Raw genomic sequence first — 12,780 nt, forward strand, 5'->3', positions numbered from 1 at the left:
TTATTTATAAATTTTTGTTTAAAATATTTAATTTATTGTAATTTCAACTAATTTTAAAAATGACATTTAAAAAAATGTTTATTTAATGTTTTAAAGTGTTTTTGGGGTGATCTCCATTCACATATTTGACTGGTCTATCTGTCAAGTGTATGAAGGGAGATTCCCTTCTTTGATTGGCTCCCCATGGCCCACGTGATCCCAGGGACGCTTGCGAACCGCCTGCGCCCCTGGGATACGTGGGCCCTGCGCACTTGGAGTTGGAGAGGCCCAGGAGCGGAACTATACGCACCTCGGGAGCCCTCAGGTAAGTTCGTAGATTTTTTTCCCAGATCGGAGGCCTCCGTGCGCGGGAAGCCTCCGATCGGAATATACGGCCCCTTACATCTATGATAATAATATCTACATATTCTCAGTTGATGAACACAATGAATAATGTCTTCTTAGGATTCAACACAAGGCAGTAATCTCCTACTCTAGAATACATATCTAGGATGGGAGTGCTGCATTTATGGAGGCATGGTCTTTCGGATGTGACATCAAACCATCCTACATATCCCAGGGGCGCAGGCGGTTCGCGAGCGTCCCTGGGATCACGTGGGCCATGGGGAGCCAATCAAAGAAGGGAATCTCCCTTCATACACTTGACAGATAGACCTGTCAAATATATGAATGGAGATCACCCCAAAAACACTTTAAAACATTAAATAAATGTTTAAAAAAATCACAATTTTAAAATTAGTTGAAATTACAATAAATTAATTATTAAAGATCCCATGGCACTATTTCGAAGAAGAGTAGGAGAGTTCTCCCTCGTGTCCTGGCCAATATTTATCCCTCAACCAACATCACTAAAACAGATTATCTGGTCACATGCCTCGTTGTTGTGCGTAATTTTGGCTGCCACATTTCCTATATTACAACAGTGACTACACTTCAGAAGTACTTCATTGTAAAGTGCTGAGGTTATGAAAGGTGCTTTATAAGTGCAATTTCTTTCTTAATTTCTTTTAAATTTCATTCTTTACATGACAATAGTGACAACACTTCAAAAGCAATCGACTGACTGTAAAGCACTTCTGGGTATGTGAAAGGCACTTGATAAATGCAAGTTCTTTTATTCTAATTTGTCCTATTTCCATCCCTTAGTCTTCCCATCCTTCTGAAATCCACAAGCTTTTAAAACCCATAGAATCTTACAGCGCAGGAGGCCATTCGGCCCATTGTACCTGTGCTGGCTCTTTGCAAGAACTTATCCTGGTTCTCTCAACAGAAAAAGAGCTCAAGGGGCTGACATCGTTGCTGCAATGGAAACACAGTTGTGCCGTGCCTTACATGATTTCTGCATTAGGTCCCCTTTTTTAATGGCACGGATTTTGCAGTCAGCAGCGAAGTGATGCCGCTTGCCTCTGACCTCGAAGAAAGCTGCCCAGGCGTGGATTTTGTAATGTATGTACCTTTAAGGGGGAGAACTACTTTTTACAGCTCCTGTATCCTGTAGTACCGGCAGTGACCACACCTGTCTATAAACCCTGAGTAGTGATCTGTACAGTCAGTTACAGTTTGAACCCTCATTCAGTAAACACCTGTTGATCGTTCCCTGCAGTCTTTGTCTGATTATTGAAGGACACAACATTAAGATACCCGGATCTAACATTGGTGACGAGAAAGATTCGAACCTACCTGCAACTCTGCATCACCTCCCAGGGATTCGCTCCTGGAGAATAGTGGAAGGCGGTCGAGTCCAGAAGCACGGGCATCGCAGGGGAGGCTGTCGAGAGCCAGGCTTGGCTTTCCAGCCACGGTGGTCCAGCGAAATGGGCTGGCAACAGGTACTGCGCAGAACCTTCCCGGACAGCGGCGGCTAGAGCCGACCGAGTGGCACAGAAAAAGGCCGAGCAGCGTCGATGGGGGAGAGAGAGAGGGCAGAGCGCATGGGGCGCAGCCGGTGTTCAAGGGCCGAGCAGCGTCAACGAGAGAGAGCAGAGCGCAGCCGGTGTTCAGGACCGAGCGGCGTCAACGGGGGAGAGAGGCGAGAGAGAGCAGAGCGCAGCCGGTGTTCAAGGGCCAAGCAGCGTCAATGGGGGAGAGAGGCGCGCAGGAAAACGCGAGGCATTGCCATTGCCACGAGGACCGCAGAGCACGGCATTGGCAGCAGCGCAGGAGCAGCACACGAAACCCACAGGGCGTCGCCATTTGCCAGGAGGACCGCCGAGAGCGGCGTTGGCAGCAGCGCGGGAGACACCATTTTAAGCCGCAGTGGGGAAGAAAGGAAAGCACGGGAGACGCCATTTTAAGCCAGTCTAACCACACCCAAAAATGCCGAAGAGTGGCAGTATCACAGCGTTCGACAATGAAGTCGAAGATTGGACGACATATGTCGAACGCATAGAAGTATACTGCAAGGCGAATGAAGTGCCAGATGACAAGAAAGTGCTGGTATTGTTGAATTCAATGGGTGCAAAAACATATGGCTTACTACGAAACCTAGTAACCCCAGAGAAGCCAGTAGAAAAGGATTTTGAAAACATAGTGTCAATCCTACAGGACCACTTAAACCCCACACCGCTGCTGATAGCAGAAAGATTTAAGTTTCACAAAAGGAACCAGCATAAAGATGAAAGTAATGCTGAGTATTTAACAGAACTGCGCAAGCTATCGAAACACTGCCAGTTTGGAACGGGACTAGCAGATACTTTAAGGGACAAGTTTGTGTGTGGGCTTCAAAGTGAAGGAACCCAGAAACGGCTTCTATCAGAAAAGGATCTTACGCTGGACAAGGCTTTCAGCATGGCAGTATCACACAAAGCAGCCGCATGGGGCGCTTCAGAGATACAACGGAGACCGCAAGAATATGGCACAAATGAAATGTCATACGGAACAATGAAGTGCTATCGCTGCGGCAGAACAACACACGACCATAATGATTGCTGGTTCAAGGACAAAGTGTGCAGACAGTGTGGAAAAGTAGGACACATAGCAAGATTCTGCAGGTCGGGAAAGAAAACCAGCAGCAAGAAATCTCCACAGGAGAAGTACAAGAAGGTACATAAGGTGACGGAGAGTAGTTCAGACGAACAGAAGAGTGATACAGACTCCGGAAGCAAGGAGCTGGGTTGTCTGAAACTACATAATGTGATCAAAACGGAGGATCACCAAACTATCTGGGTCATGCTCAAGATAGCAGGAGTCCAAGTGAAAATGGAATTGGGCACAGGATCAGCCCTAACAGTCATAAACCGAAGGGACTACAAGCGGCTATTCTCACATATACCCTTGAGAGATACAAAGATTGTCTTGAAGACGTACACGGGGCAAAAAGTCTACCCCAAAGGAAAAATAAGGGTGAACGTTATATATAACGGCAAGGAAACACCAAAAATGGACCTATATGTATTGCCAGATGGAGGACCACCACTACTAGGACGTGAATGGATCCGGAAGATACAGCTAGATTGGCATTCCATACAAGCACTGACTGTAGATGCCAAAAAGGATGACGACGTCACACCTGGACGACTGTCAAAAATGCTAACTGACGCACAAGAAGTGTTCCAGCAGGCACTCGGAACACTAAAAGGCATAACAGCGACGATCAAAATAGAGGAAAATGCAAGCCCAAAGTTTTTTAAGGCCAGACCGGTACCTTATGCGATCCGCCCAGCCGTCGAAGCAGAGCTGGAAGGTTTGGAACGTTCAGGAGTACTGTCCAAAGTGGACTGGAGCGAGTGGGCTACACCCATCATTTCTGTAATGAAGAGGTCGTTGAGTAATACGCCTGGGGAACCAAAGAAGGTTCGCATCTGTGGGGACTTAAAGGTGACAGTGAACCCAGTCCTTCACACTGTACAATATCCGCTTCCGCGGATTGAAGATATTTTCGCCTCGCTATCTGGAGGAAAACGCTTCACTAAGATTGATCTGGCCCAGGCGTACCTGCAAATGGAGGTAGAAGAAGCCTCGAAACAGTACCTCACGATCAACACTCATAAAGGTCTCTACCAGTACAACCGGCTGGTGTTCGGGGTAGCATCAGCTCCGGCTATTTGGCAAAGGGCAATGGAACAAGTCCTGCAAGGGATTCCAGGGACCCAGTGTTATTTGGACGACATCCTGGTCACGGGCAAAAATGACAGTGATCACCTCGCCAACCTGGAGCAGGTGCTCACTAGATTGAAGGAATATGGGTTCCGAGCTAATCGCCACAAATGTGAGTTTTTCCAGGAGCAGACCTCGTATTGTGGCCACGTTATTGATAAAGAGGGGTTACATAAGTCCCTTGAAAAGATTGAGGCAGTAGCCAAGGCTCCAGCACCGGAAAATGTGTCACAACTGAGGTCGTTCCTCGGGCTGGTGAACTACTACCATAAGTTCTTGCTGAATTTGTCTACCGTACTACACCCACTGAACACCCTACTGCAAACGGGGGTACCATGGAAGTGGAGTGATGAATGTAAACGAGCTTTCCAGAAGAGCAAAGCATTGATCACATCGAAAGAGGTGTTGGCTCATTTCAACCCAGCACTACCAATTTGGTTGGCGTGTGATGCATCACCCTATGGCATTGGAGCGGTGCTGTCGCACAAATTCCCGGACAGCTCGGAGAGGCCAGTAGCCTTTGCGTCTCGGTCACTAACCTCAGCCGAGCGTAACTACGCCCAGATTGACAGGGAGGCCCTCAGCCTAGTGTGGGGAGTGAAAAAGTTCAATCACTATCTGCACGGGCAGAAGTTCATCTTGCTGACTGACCACCAACCACTTGTCTCCATCTTTAATCCAAAGAAGGGCGTTCCGGTGATGACTGCGCAACGGCTACAAAGATGGTCCCTTTTTCTAGGGGCGCACCAATATGATATCGAGTATCAGGGCACGAAACAGCATGGAAACGCTGATGGGCTATCACGCCCGCCACTGCCTACTGTGGAGGAAGCACCAGCAGTGGATCCTGTCGAAATATTTCATTCGACTATAATTGAATGCTTGCCAGTAACTAACGCTGGTATAGAGAAGGGGACCCGAAATGACCCGACACTCTCTCGGGTATATGATTTGACGGTGAAGGGATGGCCAGCACATGGCGACTCACTGTCGCCAGCATTCTCATCCAGAAGAGAACAGCTGTCAGTATGCCAGGGGACCTTGATGTGTGGATCCCGAGTGGTAATTCCACCCAAGTTAAGGGAGAGAGTGCTCAATGAACTTCACGAAGGTCATCTGGGAGGGGTGAAAATGAAAAGCCTTGCTAGGGCTTATGTGTGGTGGCTGGGGATCGATCAGCAAATCGAGGACCTGACAAAGAGCTGCTCAGGATGCCAGAAGGTCCAAAATGCACCACCACATGCCCCTCTACACCCATGGGAGTGGCCCTCATCTCCATGGCAACGGGTGTATATTGATTTTGCTGGTCCATTCATGGACTCAATGTTTTTAATAGCCGTGGATGCGCACTCAAAATGGCCTGAGGTGATCAAAATGTCCTCCACCACCACGGAGAAAACTATTGCAGTCCTACGGACCATTTTTGCCAGGAACGGCTTGCCAGAGCAGATTTGCTCTGATAACGGACCACAGTTTGTGTCCGAAGAGTTTCGAAGATTTATGAAAAGGAATGGGGTAAGGCATTACACATCCGCCCCGTATCATCCAGCCACAAATGGATTGGCTGAGAGGTTCGTACAAACCTTTAAAAAAGCAGTAAAGGCCATGTGCGATGACAACATTCCACTGCAGCATAAGGTGGACAATTTCCTGTTAGCCTACAGAAATGCGACACATGCAGTCACCAACCAGGCCCCGGCCATGATGTTCTTTAACCGAAGGTTGAGATCTCGTCTGGATTTGCTCAGACCAAATGTACGAAGAGATGTTGAGAATAAGCAATTCCAGCACATCAATGAGAAGCCGACAAGGAGCTTCAATGTAGGGCAACCAGTCTTGGCCCGCGACTACCGAACAGAGAAATGGCAACCAGGAACGATATGCACACGGCAGGGGCCACTAATGTACACAGTGGATGTTGGGGAGAACATTGTGAGACGCCATGCTGACCAGATCCTAGAGTCACAGGAACGAGTCAACCCCATGTCTCGGCCATACGTACCTGGTGAGGAACCCGACGTACAGGTCGCATCTACCTCAGAAACAATAGCATTGGAAGCTGATGAATCAACTGACGACAGGGTGTTAGAATCGCCTCCGCACCAAGAGTGAGACACTCGGGAAAGGCGTTATCCAGAAAGAATCAGGAAGCCTCCCCAAAGACTGAATTTATGAATAGACTATTTCCAGTTAATGTTGCATGTTAAAAGTGTTAATTGTAATTAGTTTGATATTTAATTGTTAAATGAGTGTTATGGTACTGTTAATCTAAAAGGGGAGGAATTGTAATGTATGTACCTTTAACGGGGAGAACTACTTTTTACAGCTCCTGTATCCTGTAGTACCGGCAGTGACCACACCTGTATATAAACCCTGAGTAGTGCTCTGTACAGTCAGTTGCAGTTTGAACCCTCATTCAGTAAACACCTGTTGATCATTCCCTGCAGTCTTTGTCTGATTATTGAAGGACACAACATTAAGATACCCGGATCTAACATTGGCGACGAGAAAGATTCGAAACTACCTGCAACTCTGCATCACCTCCCAGGGATTCGCTCCTGGAGAACAGTGGAAGGAGGTCGAGTCCAGAAGCAGTTTGAACCCTCATTCAGTAAACACCTGTTGATCGTTCCCTGCAGTCTTTGTCTGATTATTGAAGGACACAACATTAAGATACCTGGATCTAACAGATTTCACCTTTTACGACGTTAATTTCATTCTGGCGCCACCTATAGGACATCCAGCAACAGTGCTGTCATCAAGCACACTAAGCAGCCAATCACATTGAAGAATTCTCACAGACCGCAAACCAGGAAGTAAAAAGCACTGATTATCCTTCACTTTTTAATCATTTTACCGAGAGCGAAATAAAAATTGGGGCATACACATGGGATTATGGTAGAAGCTGAAATATCATAAACTTTAAAAAACAATTTTTATTATTTTAAAAATCTATGTAATTTTTTATCATAATGGAGAAATTTGACATTCCGCAAATATAAAGTTAATTTTTCAGGGCCAGAGAGGTTGTTCAACAGTAATTATGAGTTAGTATGCCATTAAAAACCCATTCAACAAGGCTTAACTTTTTGGGGGGTTTTACAGCGAGATTAGCGCGTAAAAAGTGGAAGTTCACATCACTTCAAGTGATTTCTAAGATTTCCATCTGCGAAGACTTCAATAGCGCACCCTACGGAGGAGCAGGGTATCGCTGACAGCAACTTCTGGATTTCCGCATTTAACTGCGCATGTGTGGATGTTAGAAGTTGCTGTCAATTTTGCAGAGTAACGACGGTGAATGAAAAATCAACATTTCATTGTGCAGTACACACGTCTGCTGCATATATGACAAATAAAATTGAATTGAATTGAATTGAATTGAATGCTGACAGCTTCGCCGTCGTTACAACCGCAAATTCCGGGGCCAATATGCTTTAAAGGTGACTGTAATTAGCTTTATTCCAAATAGAACTTTTCTGGGCTTGGTAAGGAAATAAGACCATGCACAGATCTGTATCCAGATGGCTATTGGTTTAGGACAGCCTTTTGCTGAAGTGCTGCTTTACTGTCTATCTATCTCTGGATCTGATGCTAACAGCGTGGTCCATTTTATCATAAATCCTAGGGGGGTAGAAATTCATTATAGCCCAATTTGGGGGGCTAACTTTTAAAAGTTGAGAAAATTAACGCCAGGCGCTAATGCTTCTAAACTTAAAAAAAAAAATTGGTTTTGCGCTCCAGGAAGGAAGTGGAGCGCTAAATCAAGCATCCACTTCCTTCTTGGAGCGCAGTCAGCAGCAGGCGGGGTGGAGGCCAGCAGCGCTGCCCACTGGGCCGTGCAGCGCCGCCGCGTTCAAAGGTTCCTTCCCTCCCTTAAAGGGAAGGGACATCGCTGCCGGCTCTGCAATTTTAAAAAGTACCTGACTGGACCACCAAGGCAGCCGCGATGCCGTGCGGTGGGGCCGGAGCTCAAGCAGAGTGCCGGGCCGATCGATCGCGGGCAGGAATCCGCAGAAAAACTTGGAACAAGGTAGGTTTTTTTTTAAACTTACCTCGGCCACCTTGCCTTTAATCATCGCCCTCCGAAGTGTTTTCGACCGGCGCCTCTGCAGGGGAGCGGAAGTCAATTTCGGGTCCGGGGCGATGCACACGGCGATGACGTCACAATCTCCGGGCGCAAGGCCATAGCGCCGCCTCAAAACTCCCGAATACGGCGGGAGTCGATGTCAGCGCTGCGCCCGGTAGCGCCTCCCAGCACCCAATTTCGCCCCCCCCTAGGTTTTTAAACTGGGGTCTTCGTATCAGAGGGTCAGAGGATCGCAGGGAAGCTGGCATACCATGAGCAGCCAAGAATTCTATCGTCTAGGTGTATTTTCGCTGTATTTGACTTACTAGCACTTTATTTCCGTTCCTGTAATTCTAACAAATGTTTGTTACAACACTAGCCCAACAATATAGTTATGATGGCGGTCCCTGGGAAATTCAGTATCTGCAGGGGAGAGTGGCCTCGGATCAATCAGTATTTGTAAAGGTCCTCCTGCACAGAGAAGTTTGAAAACCACTATCGTATGTAAATATCAAGCCGTGATGCTTGTGCCGGCAGATTAACCAGCGTCAGGTAACCACTGCAAACATGTATTGCGACAACCAGCAGCTGTACATTGGGAAATAAGCAGTTCAGTCCAGCCTCGTCTGAAAACCAGTAACTGTCATTTCCATGTAAGGGAAATGTTTGCTGAGCCTTTAACAGAGAGGTTGTGCCAATAACTAATGCGATGTTTTATTCACTGTTTTAAATGAGACATTGGCATAAAACGTCAGTGCTCTTGTCTAAGTGTATATCATTATAAAGGACAATACACCGTCACTTAACAGGCTGAGGAAAACGCTGCCCAGCAGAGACAATGGTCATTAATTTGATATTCTAGCCACCTACATAGTTAGTAGAGAAATTAGAATTAATGTAACAGCCTCTTGTGCCATTTAATTTAGGAAGTGTCAATCAGCACCTTTATCAGAAAGGATAAAAACAGTAATTACACCTCCTTAAAATGCAAACCCCTTTTAGCAAAACCAAAATGTTTTATCTCCAGCTAAAACGTTTGTTGCTGTCTTCTCATTATCATTTTTTATAACCTAGCTTCCAATTCAGAGTGTAAGTGAAAATAATAGTAATATAGTTATGTGCTTGAACTATAGATTTCTTTTTTGTTTCCCTGAATCTGATTTTGCCATTTCCATTTGCAATATTTTATCTTTCCTGCCTCTTACATAAGCACAGAATATTCCTTCAATTCCTTCCTCCCCTCCCCCCACCTCTGCACCTGCTTAATATGTTACATCGCCAGCATTTTCCAGTTCTGATGAAGGGTCCCAGACCTGATTCTCTCTCCACAGATGCTGCCTGGCCTGCTGAGAGTTTCCAACGTTTTCTGTTGTTATTTCAGATTTCCAGCATCCGCAGTATTTTGCTATTATATCTACATTTCCCTGATCGATTATGCTCATTAACTACATGCCTTTATTAACAAAATGCATTTGTCATTATATAGACCAGTTCTTTCACTTCTCCACCCCCTTCTTAAAAGGTAATGCCTTATGGTGAGGTAGTTCCAAAAAATGGCATTAGCCGTTGTTCACTTGCGGTTCATACTCTTCCACGATTTTCTGCAATTGCATGTGTGTATACAGGAAACTCTTTCTTATCCGGCACCGGCGTGGTGCCGGTTTATCAAAAAGTCCGGATTATAGAGAGGTATAGTTAAAAGGTACGAGAGCCCCGTACATGGCCACAGATCCAGGCGTCTTTGTTGCATAGCAACAGGTGCAGGAACCCTGGTTACACAGCCACAGATCCAGGAACGGCCACTAATATGAAGTAAAACTTACCTGAACCTACTCCTGAATTTTGCCAGTTAACAGAGATTTCCGGTTATTGAGGTGCCGGTAAATCGAGAGTTTCCTGTATATAGGAACTTTTCTTTTCAATTTAAGACTGTTATATTTATCTTAACTCTTTACTGAGATTGGTTCTTTGTTTTCTGTCTTTCTTTCCTGTTTCTCCTGGTTGTGCCTTCAGCTGCCTTGGCCCCAAGCTCTGGAATTCCCTTAAACCTCTCCACCCTCCTTTACGACGCTCCTTAAAACCTAGCTCCTTGATCAAGCTTTAGTCCACCTGTCCTAATATCTCCTTACGCAGCTCGGTGTCAAATTTTGTTTGATGACGTTCCTGTGCCGCACCTTGAGACGTTTTACTATGTTAAAGGCGCTGTATAAATGCAAGTTGTTGCTGCCACTGCCAATGTTCTCTCTTTTAATTCTGAAGGTATTGACTCCAGCTAGGATATTGGCTGTCCCATGGCTCATCCTCTGGCCGTGGGTGCGGATACTGACTCTTGGCAAGTTATTCAATTATGATTTTTCTTTCTCTCTAGCGTCACCCGAGCTGAGATCAAACTAACTAATTGCAGCTTAGTGTCGAAGTCCTTTGGTCCGTACAGCTCGGCTACTTGGAGCTTTTATCAAACGAATCATCTGGAACAACTTTCTATTTCTGTGAAATATTTCGGCGTTACTTCTTTCATCCTTTTCTTTCTCTCGCTGAAATAAGGCTTTTTGGACTCCAGCAATTTTGTGTAGTGAGGTGAGCCACAATTGCTATGAATCACCAACTGACAGCCCATCACAAGATTCGTCCTTGAAATAGAATTATTAATCCTCGCAGCCTGTATTCAGAAAAGCTTACCGTTTTACATTTCTGAATATTTTCAGAAGTTCTGTCGCAACTATGTTGAAGTGGGGCATCGGCGCCCTTCAGGAATTAAGGGGTTGTGGCGGAGCCACTAAGGGACTCCGATCAATTGTATATACAGGAAATTTTGTGCTATCCGGAGATGAGCGATCCGGCAATCTGGAGCCACCGGCAAAAATCAGCAGCCGTTTTTTATTCTTTTTGTTTGTTTTTTTTGCTTTGTTTGAACAGTCAAGCTGTGCAAGGTCTGTAGCTATAGCAACAGCTTCAGCTACAGAGCTTGCAGGCCACACCCGAGTGTTTAGAAGCTGTTGCTAAGCAAGTGTTTGTTGTCAAATACGGAGATAAGAATCTCCGTATCTCTCAACATTAACTCTGGAGAGTACAGCAGTTTTGAGGCAACGGCAGCAGCTCGGTCCCGTGGGTGCCGGATAGCACAAAGTTTCCTGTAATCCCCTTTAATAATGTTAGCTACAGCCTGAGTCTGTATCTTTGTTTTCACTGTTTACATGTACAGAGCGCGATCACTTTAATAGCGCGGGTAAACGCGATGACGTCACGCCGTTCATCACGTGATCCCCACCAGCGGGAAAAAGTGATGATGTCATGACATCAGCCACGGGACCGCCCAAGCAGTCCTCGTGGAGCCTCCGAACTGGCTAGACCTATATTCGATGTTCTCCTGTAATTATCCGTTAAACTCTGTTAGTTTTCATTAAACCTTGTTTATTTGATCGCCTGAGTGGACCTCAGTCTTTTGATAGGAACTAGACATTCCTACAGGGTTAACAATGCAGCTTGCACACTAGAAGTGGTTGAGACAGAGACCGGCTGAGACAGCTCAGTCATGCTGACTACAAGGTCTCGGTGCTTTTGCAAGATTAGATGAAATTAGCTCAGAAGCACCATCTATGATTAACCACAAACTATGGAACCTAGAGCTAAATAAAACCACGAGGCACAGCGAGACAGAAATGCAGACATGTGGTTTTACTAAAGGTTACAAAATTATAACAGGTGAGAGCATAAAGATCATGTGACAATAAATATAGGCGAACGGTTGTGTGACGCGAGATTGGCTAATTCCCTATCAGCAACTGTGCACGCGGGCCTTAGGCCAATTAAAACAGTGTAACGGGATTGTGCACGAGGTTGCGTTTGTATGATTAGGTGTATAAAAGATTGCTTAAAATTTGTAACAGTGGAGAAGTCTCCTGGTGCACCAGTCGAGATTGTTTCCCCACCGGTGTAATAAAGACCATTTGAATAACGATCTAAAACCTTGTGTCGAGTGTTGGTTTAAAATACTCCACAACAATGCAAATGAGCACAACTCTCACTGGTAGAAGCCGCAAGGTGCATCGCTCTTAGTGAAGGGATCCCAGCCCAAAGCAAGCATTTTTTATTTATTCGTTTATGGGATTTGGGCGTCGCTGGCGAGGCCAGCATTTATTGCCCATCCCTAGTTGCCCTCGAGGGTGGTGTTGAGCCGCCTTCTTGAACCGCTGCAGTCCGTGTGGTGACGGTGCTCCCACAGTGCTGTTAGGGAGGGAGTTCCAGAATTTTGACCCAGCGACGATGAAGTAACGGCCGATATACTTCAAAGTCAGGATGGTGTGTGACTTGGAGGGGAACTTGGAGGTGGTGGTGTTCCCATGCGCCTGCTGCCCTTGTCCTTCTAGGTGGAAGAGGTCGCGGGTTTGGGAGGTGCTGCCGAAGAAGCCTTGGCGAGTTGCTGCAGAGCACCTCGAGTAAAATATTCTCTTCAGTTGTAGAAATTGTATTTTTTTTTAAATCAACTTATTCCTATGGTACACGTCAATCAGACTTGCCTTGGAACTAGTGAAATGCCAGGCAATGTGGCGGTCTAAATGATGAATCAACATCAAACTGATCCAGGAGGCAGGACTAAGTTAACAGAAAAACTCTGTCGG

At 45.9% G+C, this 12,780-nt stretch overlaps 1 protein-coding gene and 1 long non-coding RNA gene across 4 annotated transcripts in view; one reads left to right on the plus strand and one right to left on the minus strand.

Annotated features, from left to right (window-relative positions):
* LOC147097666 (syntaxin-binding protein 2-like) overlaps positions 1–9,373 on the minus strand; it is a 148,800-nt gene extending 139,427 nt beyond the window's left edge. Inside the window, exons 1-2 of one of the 3 annotated variants that reach the window (XM_085971663.1) lie at positions 8,148–9,373; positions 6,620–6,741 (exon numbers count right to left, since the gene is read on the minus strand). The gene's annotated coding sequence lies outside the window, so the exon portion shown is untranslated. Of the gene's footprint in view, positions 1–1,680; positions 1,701–6,619; positions 7,873–8,147 lie in introns of those variants that run through there. The other 2 variants (XM_085971662.1, XM_085971664.1) reach the window with 2 other exon arrangements.
* LOC147097667 (uncharacterized) lies at positions 7,880–12,126 on the plus strand. Its single transcript, XR_015074328.1, has 2 exons — positions 7,880–8,125; positions 10,530–12,126. It is a non-coding gene; the product is annotated as an uncharacterized LOC147097667 (long non-coding RNA).
* Positions 12,127–12,780: the final 654 nt, after the last annotated feature.

Source organism: Somniosus microcephalus, chromosome 31 (genome assembly GCF_052327205.1).
Source record: "Somniosus microcephalus isolate GS21.2 chromosome 31, FLI_Smic_1.0, whole genome shotgun sequence".
Classification (NCBI taxonomy): domain Eukaryota; kingdom Metazoa; phylum Chordata; class Chondrichthyes; order Squaliformes; family Somniosidae; genus Somniosus; species Somniosus microcephalus.